This window comes from Crinia signifera, chromosome 2, assembly GCF_055691185.1.
Source record: "Crinia signifera chromosome 2, ASM5569118v1, whole genome shotgun sequence".
NCBI lineage: Eukaryota > Metazoa > Chordata > Amphibia > Anura > Myobatrachidae > Crinia > Crinia signifera.
Window position 1 is genome coordinate 236,935,955 of NC_139218.1, and position 11,242 is coordinate 236,947,196.

The following is an 11,242-nucleotide window of genomic DNA, read 5'->3' on the forward strand; positions in this document are numbered from 1 at the left end:
TTAACTGAAGTTACAGGCTGGGTAAAAAAAAAAAAAAAAAAAAAAAAGACAGGTAGGTGCGGATTGGCCGGTGATAAAGTACCACCCACTTTACCATTCAACCAAGCTTAATAAATCTGCCCCATAGGGCAGTATTCAATGAGAAAAGTTCTCCGTGTTTTGTGGAGAACTTGTGCTTTGTTCGCCTTGGACGGAGCATTTTGCTCTCCAAAAGCGAGCAACCCTATTCAATGTGAAATGTTCTCCGTCTTTCTAAGTGACTTTCTCCGTGTCTCTCCGTGTAGCAATTCTCCATCTTTTGATGGAGAGCTGGAATGTGAACTTTTAAACTAAAAGGTTTTTTTAAGAAATTTTGGTGTCAAAAAATCAGTTTTTTTTTCTGTGAAGGGGCATGTTATTTTTATTCATGTGCTTATAGAAGCACATGAATATATATTTAATTTAAAAAAAATATTTTTTTTAATTTTTTTTTTTTTTTTTTTACACAGTGCAGCCAGCAGGGGGCCGGAGCGCTCGAGCCGCTCATTAGATATTCATATATTCACTGCACCCGAACGTAACTATGCACAAACGGGGGCAGTGAATACTGGGTCCCCCGCTGGCTATAGGGGGGTGCAGCCTGGGTCCTGGAGAGCCCCCCTCCCCTCCACAGTCCTCTGGAGCAGCCAGGGAGACTTTAATCTCTCTGGCTGCTTCCGGCTCCCTGAAAGCTCCCTGCTCCCTGCAGGGGTTAAGACTCGCCGCGAGTGGCGGCGAGTCTTAACCACATTGAATAGAGGGAGCAGGAGTGGCAGAGAGCCCTCCGGAACACGGAGAGTGCATGGAGAGCGAAATAAAACACTCTCCATGCACGGAGAACTTTTTCATTGAATACTGCCCTTAGACACAATTTCCCTTGAACTACCCGAAATATTCAGAGACACACAATAAATCTTGTGTGTCATTTTCAATAAGACCTAAATCCCCCAGCATACTGATTGTAAGCAGCATCTTCATATCAGGGAGCCTATTCTGATTCCTTTGGTCCTCCATGCGTTCGCACAGAAAACTGATGCTTAGTGTCTGCGCATGTGCGTTTCTGCTCATGTGCAGACACAGGGTACGTGCACCCACGGCAAACTTTTGGTTCGCTGGGTGCAAGCACACTAGACGGTGTGCGGTGAAAGCCGGTGGACGCTGGGCTGCCCCATTACCATATGGGAACGCCCAGCGTTCCATGGGCAGTTTAGAGTGACTATATTAGTCATTCTGAACTGTTTGCACAGGAGAAATCATTCGATGGTCGGCGACCATCAAATTCTCCCCGCCTGCGAATGGATGATTATGTAAATCATCCATTCGCAGACACGCAGGTGGCGGCATCTGATGGACTTGCAAGGCTGCGAATCTCGCAGCCTTGCGAGTCAATCAGAATAAGGCCCCATGTGTACAGCTCACGACCCGCAGGCCCACGCATCAGATTGTAATCTTACCAAAGCACCTCACGCTGTGCACAAATACACACACTATGAAATCGTGCCTTTGGCCCAGAAATCATTCTATTGTATGGCCAGCTTTAGGATGGCAGCTAAAGTACATTTACAGCGGACTTGCCTTTTAAATGAACAACTTAGCCAACTGGTCTCTAATATTGCTCAATATTCTGGGGTCTATGTACGAAGCCTTAGCGAGAGATAAAAGCACCAACCAACCAGCTCCTTTCATTTTTCAAACAACCTGTAACATGGGAGCTGAATAGCCGGAAATCTATCTCCATCCACTTTAACTCCAAGGCTTAGTAAATGCCCCATGTTTGTCTCACAGGTATTACTAATACCCTTTTCAGACATACTACCCAGCATTTCACTCCTGGTTTCAATCTCATTTTGAAGAAAAACCCCACCCAAATCTAATTCTCTCTGCACAAGTTACATCTGCCCCACCCGCAGTGCACATGGTTTTGCCCATCTAAGAAGGATTTTGTCAGAAAGAATGGACTAGAATAACCCCCCTAGTGCTCCCACTTCCTTTACTAATCTCCACTGGGACAGCAAAATCACATGAACACCCAGTTGTGATGCAGACACATCAAGAGACTGACTCGTAAAATGTGTGTGCCTGCCAGAATCAACTGCCCGGTGTGCATTTGCAGATATATCTGCCAGATGTGACAACCTACACACTGATTGTATTCGAAACCTGTAGCTACCATCTAAAGCAGGGCTGGGCAATTGCGGCCCTCCAGATGTTGATGAACTACACATCCCAGCATGCCTTGCATCAGCATGGCCACATAGCAAAACTAATGCAAAGCATCCTGGGATGTGTAGTTCATCAACATCTGGAGGGCCGCAATTGCCCAGCTCTGATCTAAAGTAATGGGCGCTTTTAATATTTAGAGACAAGCAAAACACGGTCTGCATTCTCTGGTCATGACAAGGTAAAGTAGCTTCAGTTAAGGTGCATGGAAGCTGAAATTTGGGGGTTATTTATTACAGATCTCAGAAGAAAAAATCTTTAAATGGGCAAAACATGTTGCAGAGAAGGTGGGGCAGATGTAACATGTGCAGAGAAAGATTTGGGTAAGTAATTTTGTTTCTGTGCAGGGTAAATACTGGCTGCTTTATTTTTACACTGCAATTTAGATTTCAGGTGGAACACACACACACACACACACACACACACCTCACCCAAATACACAGTAACTTTCTCTGCAGGTTACATTTGCCCCACCTGCAGTGCACATGGTTTAGCCTAATAGAGAAAGATTTTGCTTTTGAGATCCTTACTAAATAATCCCTCTTGGGTGGGTAGGGTGCCCAAAAATCATTTTCCTGCAATAAGTGAAGTGAACAATTGAATATTATTGGTAAGAGAACCAACAGTATTGGACCCCCCCAAAAAAAATTGAATGCAGATAAACAGATATAGATACACACGGGATACGGCCGAAAGGTCTACCCTACCATCCACTAGGGCATGGTGGGAGAATAAAATAGTGCGCCCGAAGCATCGCAAACGCAGTGAGTGCACTTAAAATTGTGTCCGTTTCGACATTTGGGTCAAAAAACTATTTAAAAAACCCATGTCAACCTTTTGGCTGTCGACCTAATGCATATGTCGACCCAACGGTGACGACCTAATGACTGTTGACCATCTTATGGTCGACCAAACAATCTCAATCCAAACACACACCAGCATTTTAAGATCACTGAAGCTGCTTCATGTGTTCTCATAATTGCAAGATCATATAATATATACAGCAGCTCAATTAGCCTTGAACAATTTTATTGTGCTAATGAGGGAAATCCAACAAGAGGTTCAAATTTTATATATATATATATATATATATATATATATATATATATATATATATATATATATATATATATATATATATATATATATATATATATATATATATATACATATATATACATATATATATATATATATATATATATATATACACACACACACACACACACACACACACACACACACACACACACAGTAATTAAATTGAAAAAAGGCGTTTTTTGCAGCAATGGTTCCACAAATGAAAAAACATTTATAGAAATGTGGACAATACCATAGGGTACAATGCACATGACCCACTGAGGGTGGCATACAAGTCTCAATGAAACAAATCAGCCAGGACAAGAGTGAATTAAGTTAAACACCTCATTTTCCATTTTAGCAAAACATCAGAGGATGGAATTCCTCGTGGAAAAATTGCTTCATACCCCTACAAGAGTTCCAGACACTTGTAAACTATATGCCAAGAAGTACTGAAGCAACTTTATTTTACCAAGCACTGCAGTATGGTATATGTATATACTGTACACAATGCAGATTATAAAAAGAAAATATGAATAAAATAGGAAATGTGAAAACTAGACAGAGATCCCCATTCATATTGATGTAGTTTTCTAACCTGTAATATTTTAAAGGGCAGTAAGTGCAGTGTTATGCGTATAAAAGCAGTTTTTCATAGTTCTGAGAAATCCAATATACACAGTGAAAAATTATTTATTGGGGAAAACATTCAAATATACCTTTACATTTTTTTATCTAGACAAGTGCTATCTATCTTTTATACAGGGCTATACTGTGGTTTTGATTCCAAACACTAAAAATAAAAGTAATGGAAGTTTAACATACAACGGCTTTCCCAATAAAAAGTGCGTACACACGGGGGCGATTAAAGCAAATATCGCTGGAAATATGGTCGCTGAGTGACCATATTGCCAGCTATGGGAGTGTGCACCAGCGATAAATCGCCGGGTGCCCGCTCTGGTTTTTTGCCCGTAGTGATCACTGGTCGCGACCAGCTGATTTCCACTGCCGGGCTCGCCCGGCAGTTTCTGTTTCATCAGCGACCATCTCTGGTCGCTGATGCAAACAGGACACCGAGCAATATATTGCCCCGTGTGTACAGGGCTTTAGGTAATGAAAATTATGTAATGGGAGATAGCAGGGATATCAAACAAACACACAGTGTGGCCTATGAAGACATAGCAGTTCCCAGCAATCCTAGCTGTCAGTGGAGTTTTTGGCTTTCTTTGCCAGCCAATGATTCATGCGTTAAACCAGCTTTGTGCTATAGACAGGAAGGCCAGGTTTAGTTTTTAAATTTCACCAAATGTTTACATGTTTATATTTTATAATAGCAAATAATTAAGCAACGTGTAAATTGTTCTATAAAAGAAAGAAAAAACTCTTTAAACAGTTTTCTGCCATCCCGAGAGGTCACTATAACCGATTTGTAGCAGCCATTAGTGACCATTAATTGACTCCCCCAAGGCTATAGTAGGGCCATCCTATTACCCTATTGAACCTGAAACATTGGCTCAAACTGCAGCTTATCAGGGATTTTGTCTCAGGCAGGAAAGACAAAATCCCAGAAAAATTCAGACCTGCAAACACATCCCCACGGGTTTCACTTAAAAAAATGGGGTGAAATTTAATAGGATGAGATTCAGAAAGTGAGAGATTTGTTTTTACAGGAGATCTAATTGGATTCCCCATACAAATATTTATATAATTTGTATTTATTGCCAAAACAAATCAGGAATTTCCATTTTTAGCACTCAACATAATTGAATACCCCCTTGCCATTTGCTACACTGGGTAATTTCCCATATATGTTAACCCATACACAAAAAAATACAGCAGCACTAGAACTACAAGACATTAGTGCAAGTATAGCACACATCAGCGGCGGCAGCTGCACATACTGTACAGTGCTGGACACACTACTTATAATCGTGCGATGTACAAGCACAATTCGCGCTGCCACACACACATACATACATACATACATACATACATATATACCAACCTGCAGCTGCGCTCACCGTGCGCTGCCCCATAGCAGCCCCATACCCCGTGGTCTCGAATAGTGAGTGAGGGTCAAAGAGTCTCCGTGCAGCGCATACACATCTGGCCCCAGCATAGCCAGCAGCCCCCGGTGCCCATCACTAACGAGCTCCGCTACTGCCCACCGGTGCTGAGCACTTACCTGCTCCGGCCAGATACACAGCAGCCGCATAGTAGTGACCTATGCTCGCTGCACAGCGCCGAGCACTCACACAACGTAACGCATGCAGAAAGGGGCCAAGTATCACGCAGCTCACCTGTGTCCCGGTCTCGGGGTGGCAGCGGCCCCCGTCAGGTCCGATCCCCCCTCCCCCCAACATCATATTTCTCCGCCGCCGCTGCCAGTTCTCCGGTGTTACTAGTACTGTTGCGGCTGCCTCTCTCTCTCTGTCAGCGGGTACCCGCAGCGCGCACACAGCCGGGGCCGCCGGGCACAGTGGAGGGATGTCAGAGGCGCGCTCATTGGCTTGTGTGAGCGGGGGGGGCTGCGGTGTGTTCCAGCCTGTGATTGGCAGAGTTGCCAGTAGGCGGAGATAACGTGGAGCCGCCTACTGGCATCTCTGCCAATAACAGGCTGGCAGACTAACTCAGTCACAGACAGACTGCGCACAGTGAGAGTGAGTGAGTGGTGGACACTAGTGAGTCACAGCAAGGTGTGTGTGTGTGTGTGTCCCCGATGTCTTTGCGCCGCTGCTGAATAACGCGCCGGGCTCCGCAGCCGTGTTGTGCTCTCTGCACTATCCATCTGTAACGTAACACCCCACCTGAACGAATGGGCCGATTACTCATACCTCCCAACATGACCCGTTCCAAAAGGGACACCATGCTGTTTGTGGACCTCTTAATTAAAGACTGCCATCACCTTTTTTAAGCAGGTTAATGCAGGGGTTCCAGTGGTCAGTGGTGTAGCTAGGTGCCACGGTGCCCGGAACAAGGGCATGTTACACACACACACCCCCCCCCCCCCATTTGTAGGAGGCAAGGCTCTTGCGCGCCAAAAAGGGGGCACTGCCTAACCGCGCACTGTGAACCTTGTAATACCCATTACACATACAGTAAAGCCACATGCCGTAATGCCACTTACACATAAGGCCACACATGATGCCCATTACATATTATATAACAAACCGTAATGCCAAATAACACATTTGACACATAAGTGCCACTTACCTACATGCTCATTGTTAGGAACTTGCCTGATGCCAGGGGCTTCAGGGAGATATCGGGAACATGACGTCATTGGGTTGCCGGCGGCAGTAGCAGCCGAGCGGGTGGGTGGGCGGACATACAGGCGCCGGGCATGGCAGCCGCAGCATATAGACGCAGGCTGAGGGTGGCTGAGGAATATTAAGCGAGTGCAGACTCCCGACTCCTGGCCACTGATTAATTTGCAGGGGGGTGGGGTAGGCGATCCATCGCCGCCAGGGCCGGTGCAAGGTTTCACAGCACCCTAGGCAATTCTGCTCACCCCCCTTAGAGGCTGCTGGAACCCTCTCTCCCCTCCCTCCCTACAACTTAGCCACGAGAGTCCTCTCCCCCAGCTCTCCTCAGAGGCAGCTGGAGACCAGCCCCCCCCCCCCCCCCCCCAGCTAGGTGAGATCTCTCTCAGCCCCGGCTCACCTGAGCACATCCCAACGGCAGTAGCACTTCCCCCTGGTCGCTCAGGCCCCGCTCAACTCAGCAGTGTCAGCAGCAGGAGCCCTCTCTACCCACCGTGGCTCACCTTAACACAGCTCAGCCGCCGGAGACCGCCCCCCCCCCCCCAATGCCGGCGAACAGTGTCGCTGCGTGAGCGCTCCCACTGGCGATCAGTGTCTCGGCGTGAGCTGTCTCTCCCCACCCCTCCAGCGTTCAGTGTGGCTGCGTGAGCCTCCCCTCTCACCTTGGCACAGCCCAGCAGCAGGAGCCCTCTCTCCCCCTGGCGCTCAGGGTGGCTGAGGGAGCAAAGCAGCGGTGGGCGACGGGGACATCCCTCGCTGCGCAGCGCACATGTCATTTTTTTGCCGCCATTGAAATGCCTAAATGGTAGCTCCGGCCCTGACCGCCGCCCTGCACCCCTTCGGCGCCCGGAGCATGTGCTCCACTGTCTCCACCCTCTCTACGCCCCTGCCAGTGGTGGGATTCAAATAAATGTCCTTATGTCCTAATGCCCATAGCACATAAAGCCGCACACCATAATGCCAATTACACATAAGGGCACACACTAATGACAATTACACATTGTCCTACACACCGTGATACCAGTTACACATTATGCCGCACACCATGATGCACATTACATATTTGAAACATAAGTGCCACTTACCTACATACTCATTGCTAGGGTGGTTTTGCTGGATGCCAGGGGCTTCATGCTGGATGCCAAGGGGGCTTCATGCTGGTTGCAAAGGGGGGGAGTAAATTACTTGTTGTCAAGGGGGAGTGAAATGCTGCAGCATCTTACTGCCGCAGACGCTCACAAGGTACTGTAAGCAGCTGTGACAGCCAGGCAGAGAGCTGCGTGCTGCCCAGCTGTATACTGAAAGCAGGTCCACGGCTATTTTGAATTCTCCCACTGGAGAACCACTGCCACTCCTTATTGGCTGCCGGATCCCAAGTTCTCTGCAGCAGGCAGTTCTCTGCCCGGCTGTCACAGTTGCTTACAGTACCTTGTGAGTGTCCGCGGCACTCCTTAGCAAACGGTACTGCAGAAACGATCGTATATTAGGTATCAGTTCTGCAGAACCGGTGAGAACCGGCTTAATCCCACCTCTGTGGGGTTCCCAATCTTTTTTTGGATCATGGCAACCAAGAGTATCACATTTTTTTAACAGCACACCTAGTCCCAAAAAAAAAACGTAGAAAGGAATATCAAATTAAGGTTCAGTTATGTGGTGAGGAGGCGGGATCACGGCGCGGCAGACGTAGGGCGGAAGTCCGGGCTCTCTGGCGTGCAGCATGCTGAGAAGTTAGGAGGAGGGTTGCGTGGTCGCCCAGAGATGAGCCCCGACCGCCCGCCTTGCCCCGCATAACCTGCCCGACCTTGTGGATACTGATCGCCGTATGTGACGGCGCAAAGCGGACCCCCTGACAGCCGCATCCATCTGGTCTAATTAAGATGCCAGAGCGGGACGAGCGGAAGCGAGCGCCCAGGTACTGAGATCCAGCCAGCCTAACTATACCCCACGGAGTTGGGGAGCGCCTCAGCCGGCATCCCCTCCTGCACGTAGCAGATAGAAGCTGCAAGAAGCTGCAGCCACAGGTGTCACTCTCCTGGACCTGAGCTGGAGGGACTGAGACCCAGCCAGCCTGACTATATCCCACGGAGCTGGGGAGCGCTTCAGCCGGCATCCCCTCCTGCACGTAGCAGACAGAAGCTGCAGCCACAGGTGTCGCTCTCCTGGACCTGAGCTGGAGGGACAGTGAGTGAGAGAGCAGCCCAGCGTGCCAGAGGGGAGAAGATTCTGATTACTGTCTAAACAGTGTACACCTGAAATGAAATAGCTGTTGGTGGATACAAACCTAGCACTGAAGTGTATGCAGTGTGAGAATTCTGACAGAGCACTGGACCCCTGAGTAAATCCAGCCAGGACTGTAAGTACTGACATTTCCTTTTTTCTTTTTGTACCCTGAGTGTTTGGAAAATGGGGAAAACGGGACAGACAGCAGCTGCGGCAAAGCTAGAGCGGTTTGCTAGAAGTAATCCCAAAGAAAAATCAACTACTGGTGAATCCCGGCAGTCCCTATCCCCCCAGGAAGCTGCATTATCAAACTCCACAGTGTCAGAACCTGCAGCAGAGACAACACTGCAGCAGTTACTAGAGGCAATTAACGGTTGTGAGCACAGGTTGGGGGAAAAAATTGAAAAGACACAAGCCGAGATTGTTTTGTTGAGACAGGAGCTGCACACTGTCAAATCAAGGGTAGATGAGACTGAATTAAGGATCTCTAACTTAGAAGATATACAAGCCTCATCAACAGCCCAAATAAATCAGCTAAAAGGGTCTATGGTGGGGATCCAATCCCAAATGTCCGAAATGGAGGGGCGCTTACGCCGTAATAACATTAGACTGGTAGGGGTACCGGAAAAAACAGAGGGTGACACCCCTGAGATTTGGCTGGAAAAATGGTTAATAACACAACTGGGGAGGGAAGTGCTGTCCCCCCAGTTCTGCATTGAGAGAGCACACAGGATCCCAGGAAGGCCCCTACCACCAGGTGCACCAGCAAGGATGCTTATTGCAAAAGTTATGAACTTTAGGGACCGTGACGCTATTTTAAGAACTGCTCGAACCAAGACCCAGTTGGAAATCAATGGAGGTAAAATTATGATATTCCCTGATTACTCCAGAGAGGTTCAAAGGGAGCGGCTGAAATATATTAACATTAAGAAGAGGTTGAGAGAACTCGGGGTCCAGTATTCAATCATGTTTCCAGCAAAAATGAGAATAATAATAGACGGAGAAACAAAGTTTTTTACATCCGCAGAAGAAGCGTCGGCATGGATTGACTTACAGAAGAAGACAAAGAAAAAATAACTACAGTTGCTAACTAGAGAGAGAGAAGGGGAGGAAGAAGTGGAGAGAAAAAAAGAAAAAAAAAAAAAAGAGAAGTGACAATATAGCACAAGTCTAAAGACTATGAGATATAAATAAGAGGAGGTTTTCTTTTTTTTTTTTTTTTTTTTTTTTTTTTTTTTTTTTTTTTTTTTTTTTTTTTTCTCCTTTGTACCCGGGGGATGAAATGATGGGAAAAATGGAGGTCGGGGGGGGGGGGGAAAGTGTTGGGCGGGGGGGTGGGGAGGTATAAGTATATCATTAGGTTATGCAGTAGAAATATAGAGATACACACGCCAGAGAGCCCACTGTCAAGGTGATCACAGGGAAGTATTTCCCAATTTTGCTTCGGGAGGGTGTGATAGAATTAATTGGGAAGACAGGGTGTACGTTTGTATGAGGAAATCGAATGTAAGATAGGGGGGAATGGTAAAAAGGTATCCTTTTTTGGGAAAGGTATACAGGGAGGGGGTGGGGGGGATGGGGAAGGGAGGTTTGCATTATATTATCCAAACTGAGGCTGTAAAAGATAAGTGGGCTTACAAAAATGGAAAGGAGAAGACACCTAACGGCAGAGCACTTTAAAATTATGAGCACAGGGAATAGAGAAGATATAATTGATATTTATGTTTATGTTATAGTATGGTAAAGGTAATATATTGGAACGTCCGCGGACTCAACGATAGAATTAAAAGAACCACAGTAATGAACCAAGTAAAAAAATATGGTGCACAAATAGTTTGTTTAAGTGAGACACATTTAATGGGAGATAAAGTGATGACGTTAAAGAAGGCATGGGTGGGGGAAATGTTTCACTCAACTTTCACAAATTGTTCGAGAGGGGTCTCAATCTTGATTCACAAAAATGTACCATTTCGGTGTAATAGGAAAGAGATTGATAAAAATGGTCGGTACATATTTCTGGAGTGCCAAGTTCATGGGGTGAATGTGTGTATACTAGCGGTATATATTCCCCCACCGTTCCAGTATGATATACTGGAACGGGCGGTGGAATTTGTATCTAAAACTAATGAGGTTGCAGTCATGTGTCTAGGGGACTATAACAATGTGATGAACCCTGTGTTAGATAGATGGAAGCAGGGAGGATGTGGAAAGGTAGGAAACAAGGGAATGGATAGATTTATAGTGGATATTGGATGGAGAGATATATGGAGGGAAAAATACCCGGATAGTCAGTCGTATTCATGCTACTCAAGAACAATGGAAGCCCTATCACGTATAGACATTGTCTTTGTAAATGATAAAATGGTCTCTAAGGTAGAAAAAGTGGAGTATTTGCCCCACGGAATCTCGGACCACTCCCCAATGCTAGTACAAATAAGGGT

At 46.5% G+C, this 11,242-nt stretch overlaps 1 protein-coding gene across 6 annotated transcripts in view; it reads right to left on the reverse strand.

Moving 5' to 3' along the window:
- The window catches only part of TPST1 (tyrosylprotein sulfotransferase 1), a 78,018-nt gene extending 72,217 nt beyond the window's left edge, over window positions 1-5,801 (reverse strand). For 4 of the 6 annotated variants that reach the window (XR_014470456.1, XR_014470455.1, XM_083174041.1 and 1 more), the window contains exon 1: window positions 5,619-5,800. The gene's annotated coding sequence lies outside the window, so the exon portion shown is untranslated. Of the gene's footprint in view, window positions 1-5,618 lie in introns of all 6 variants that reach the window. The other 2 variants (XR_014470457.1, XM_083174042.1) reach the window with 1 other exon arrangement.
- Between the last annotated feature and the right edge of the window lie 5,441 nt (window positions 5,802-11,242).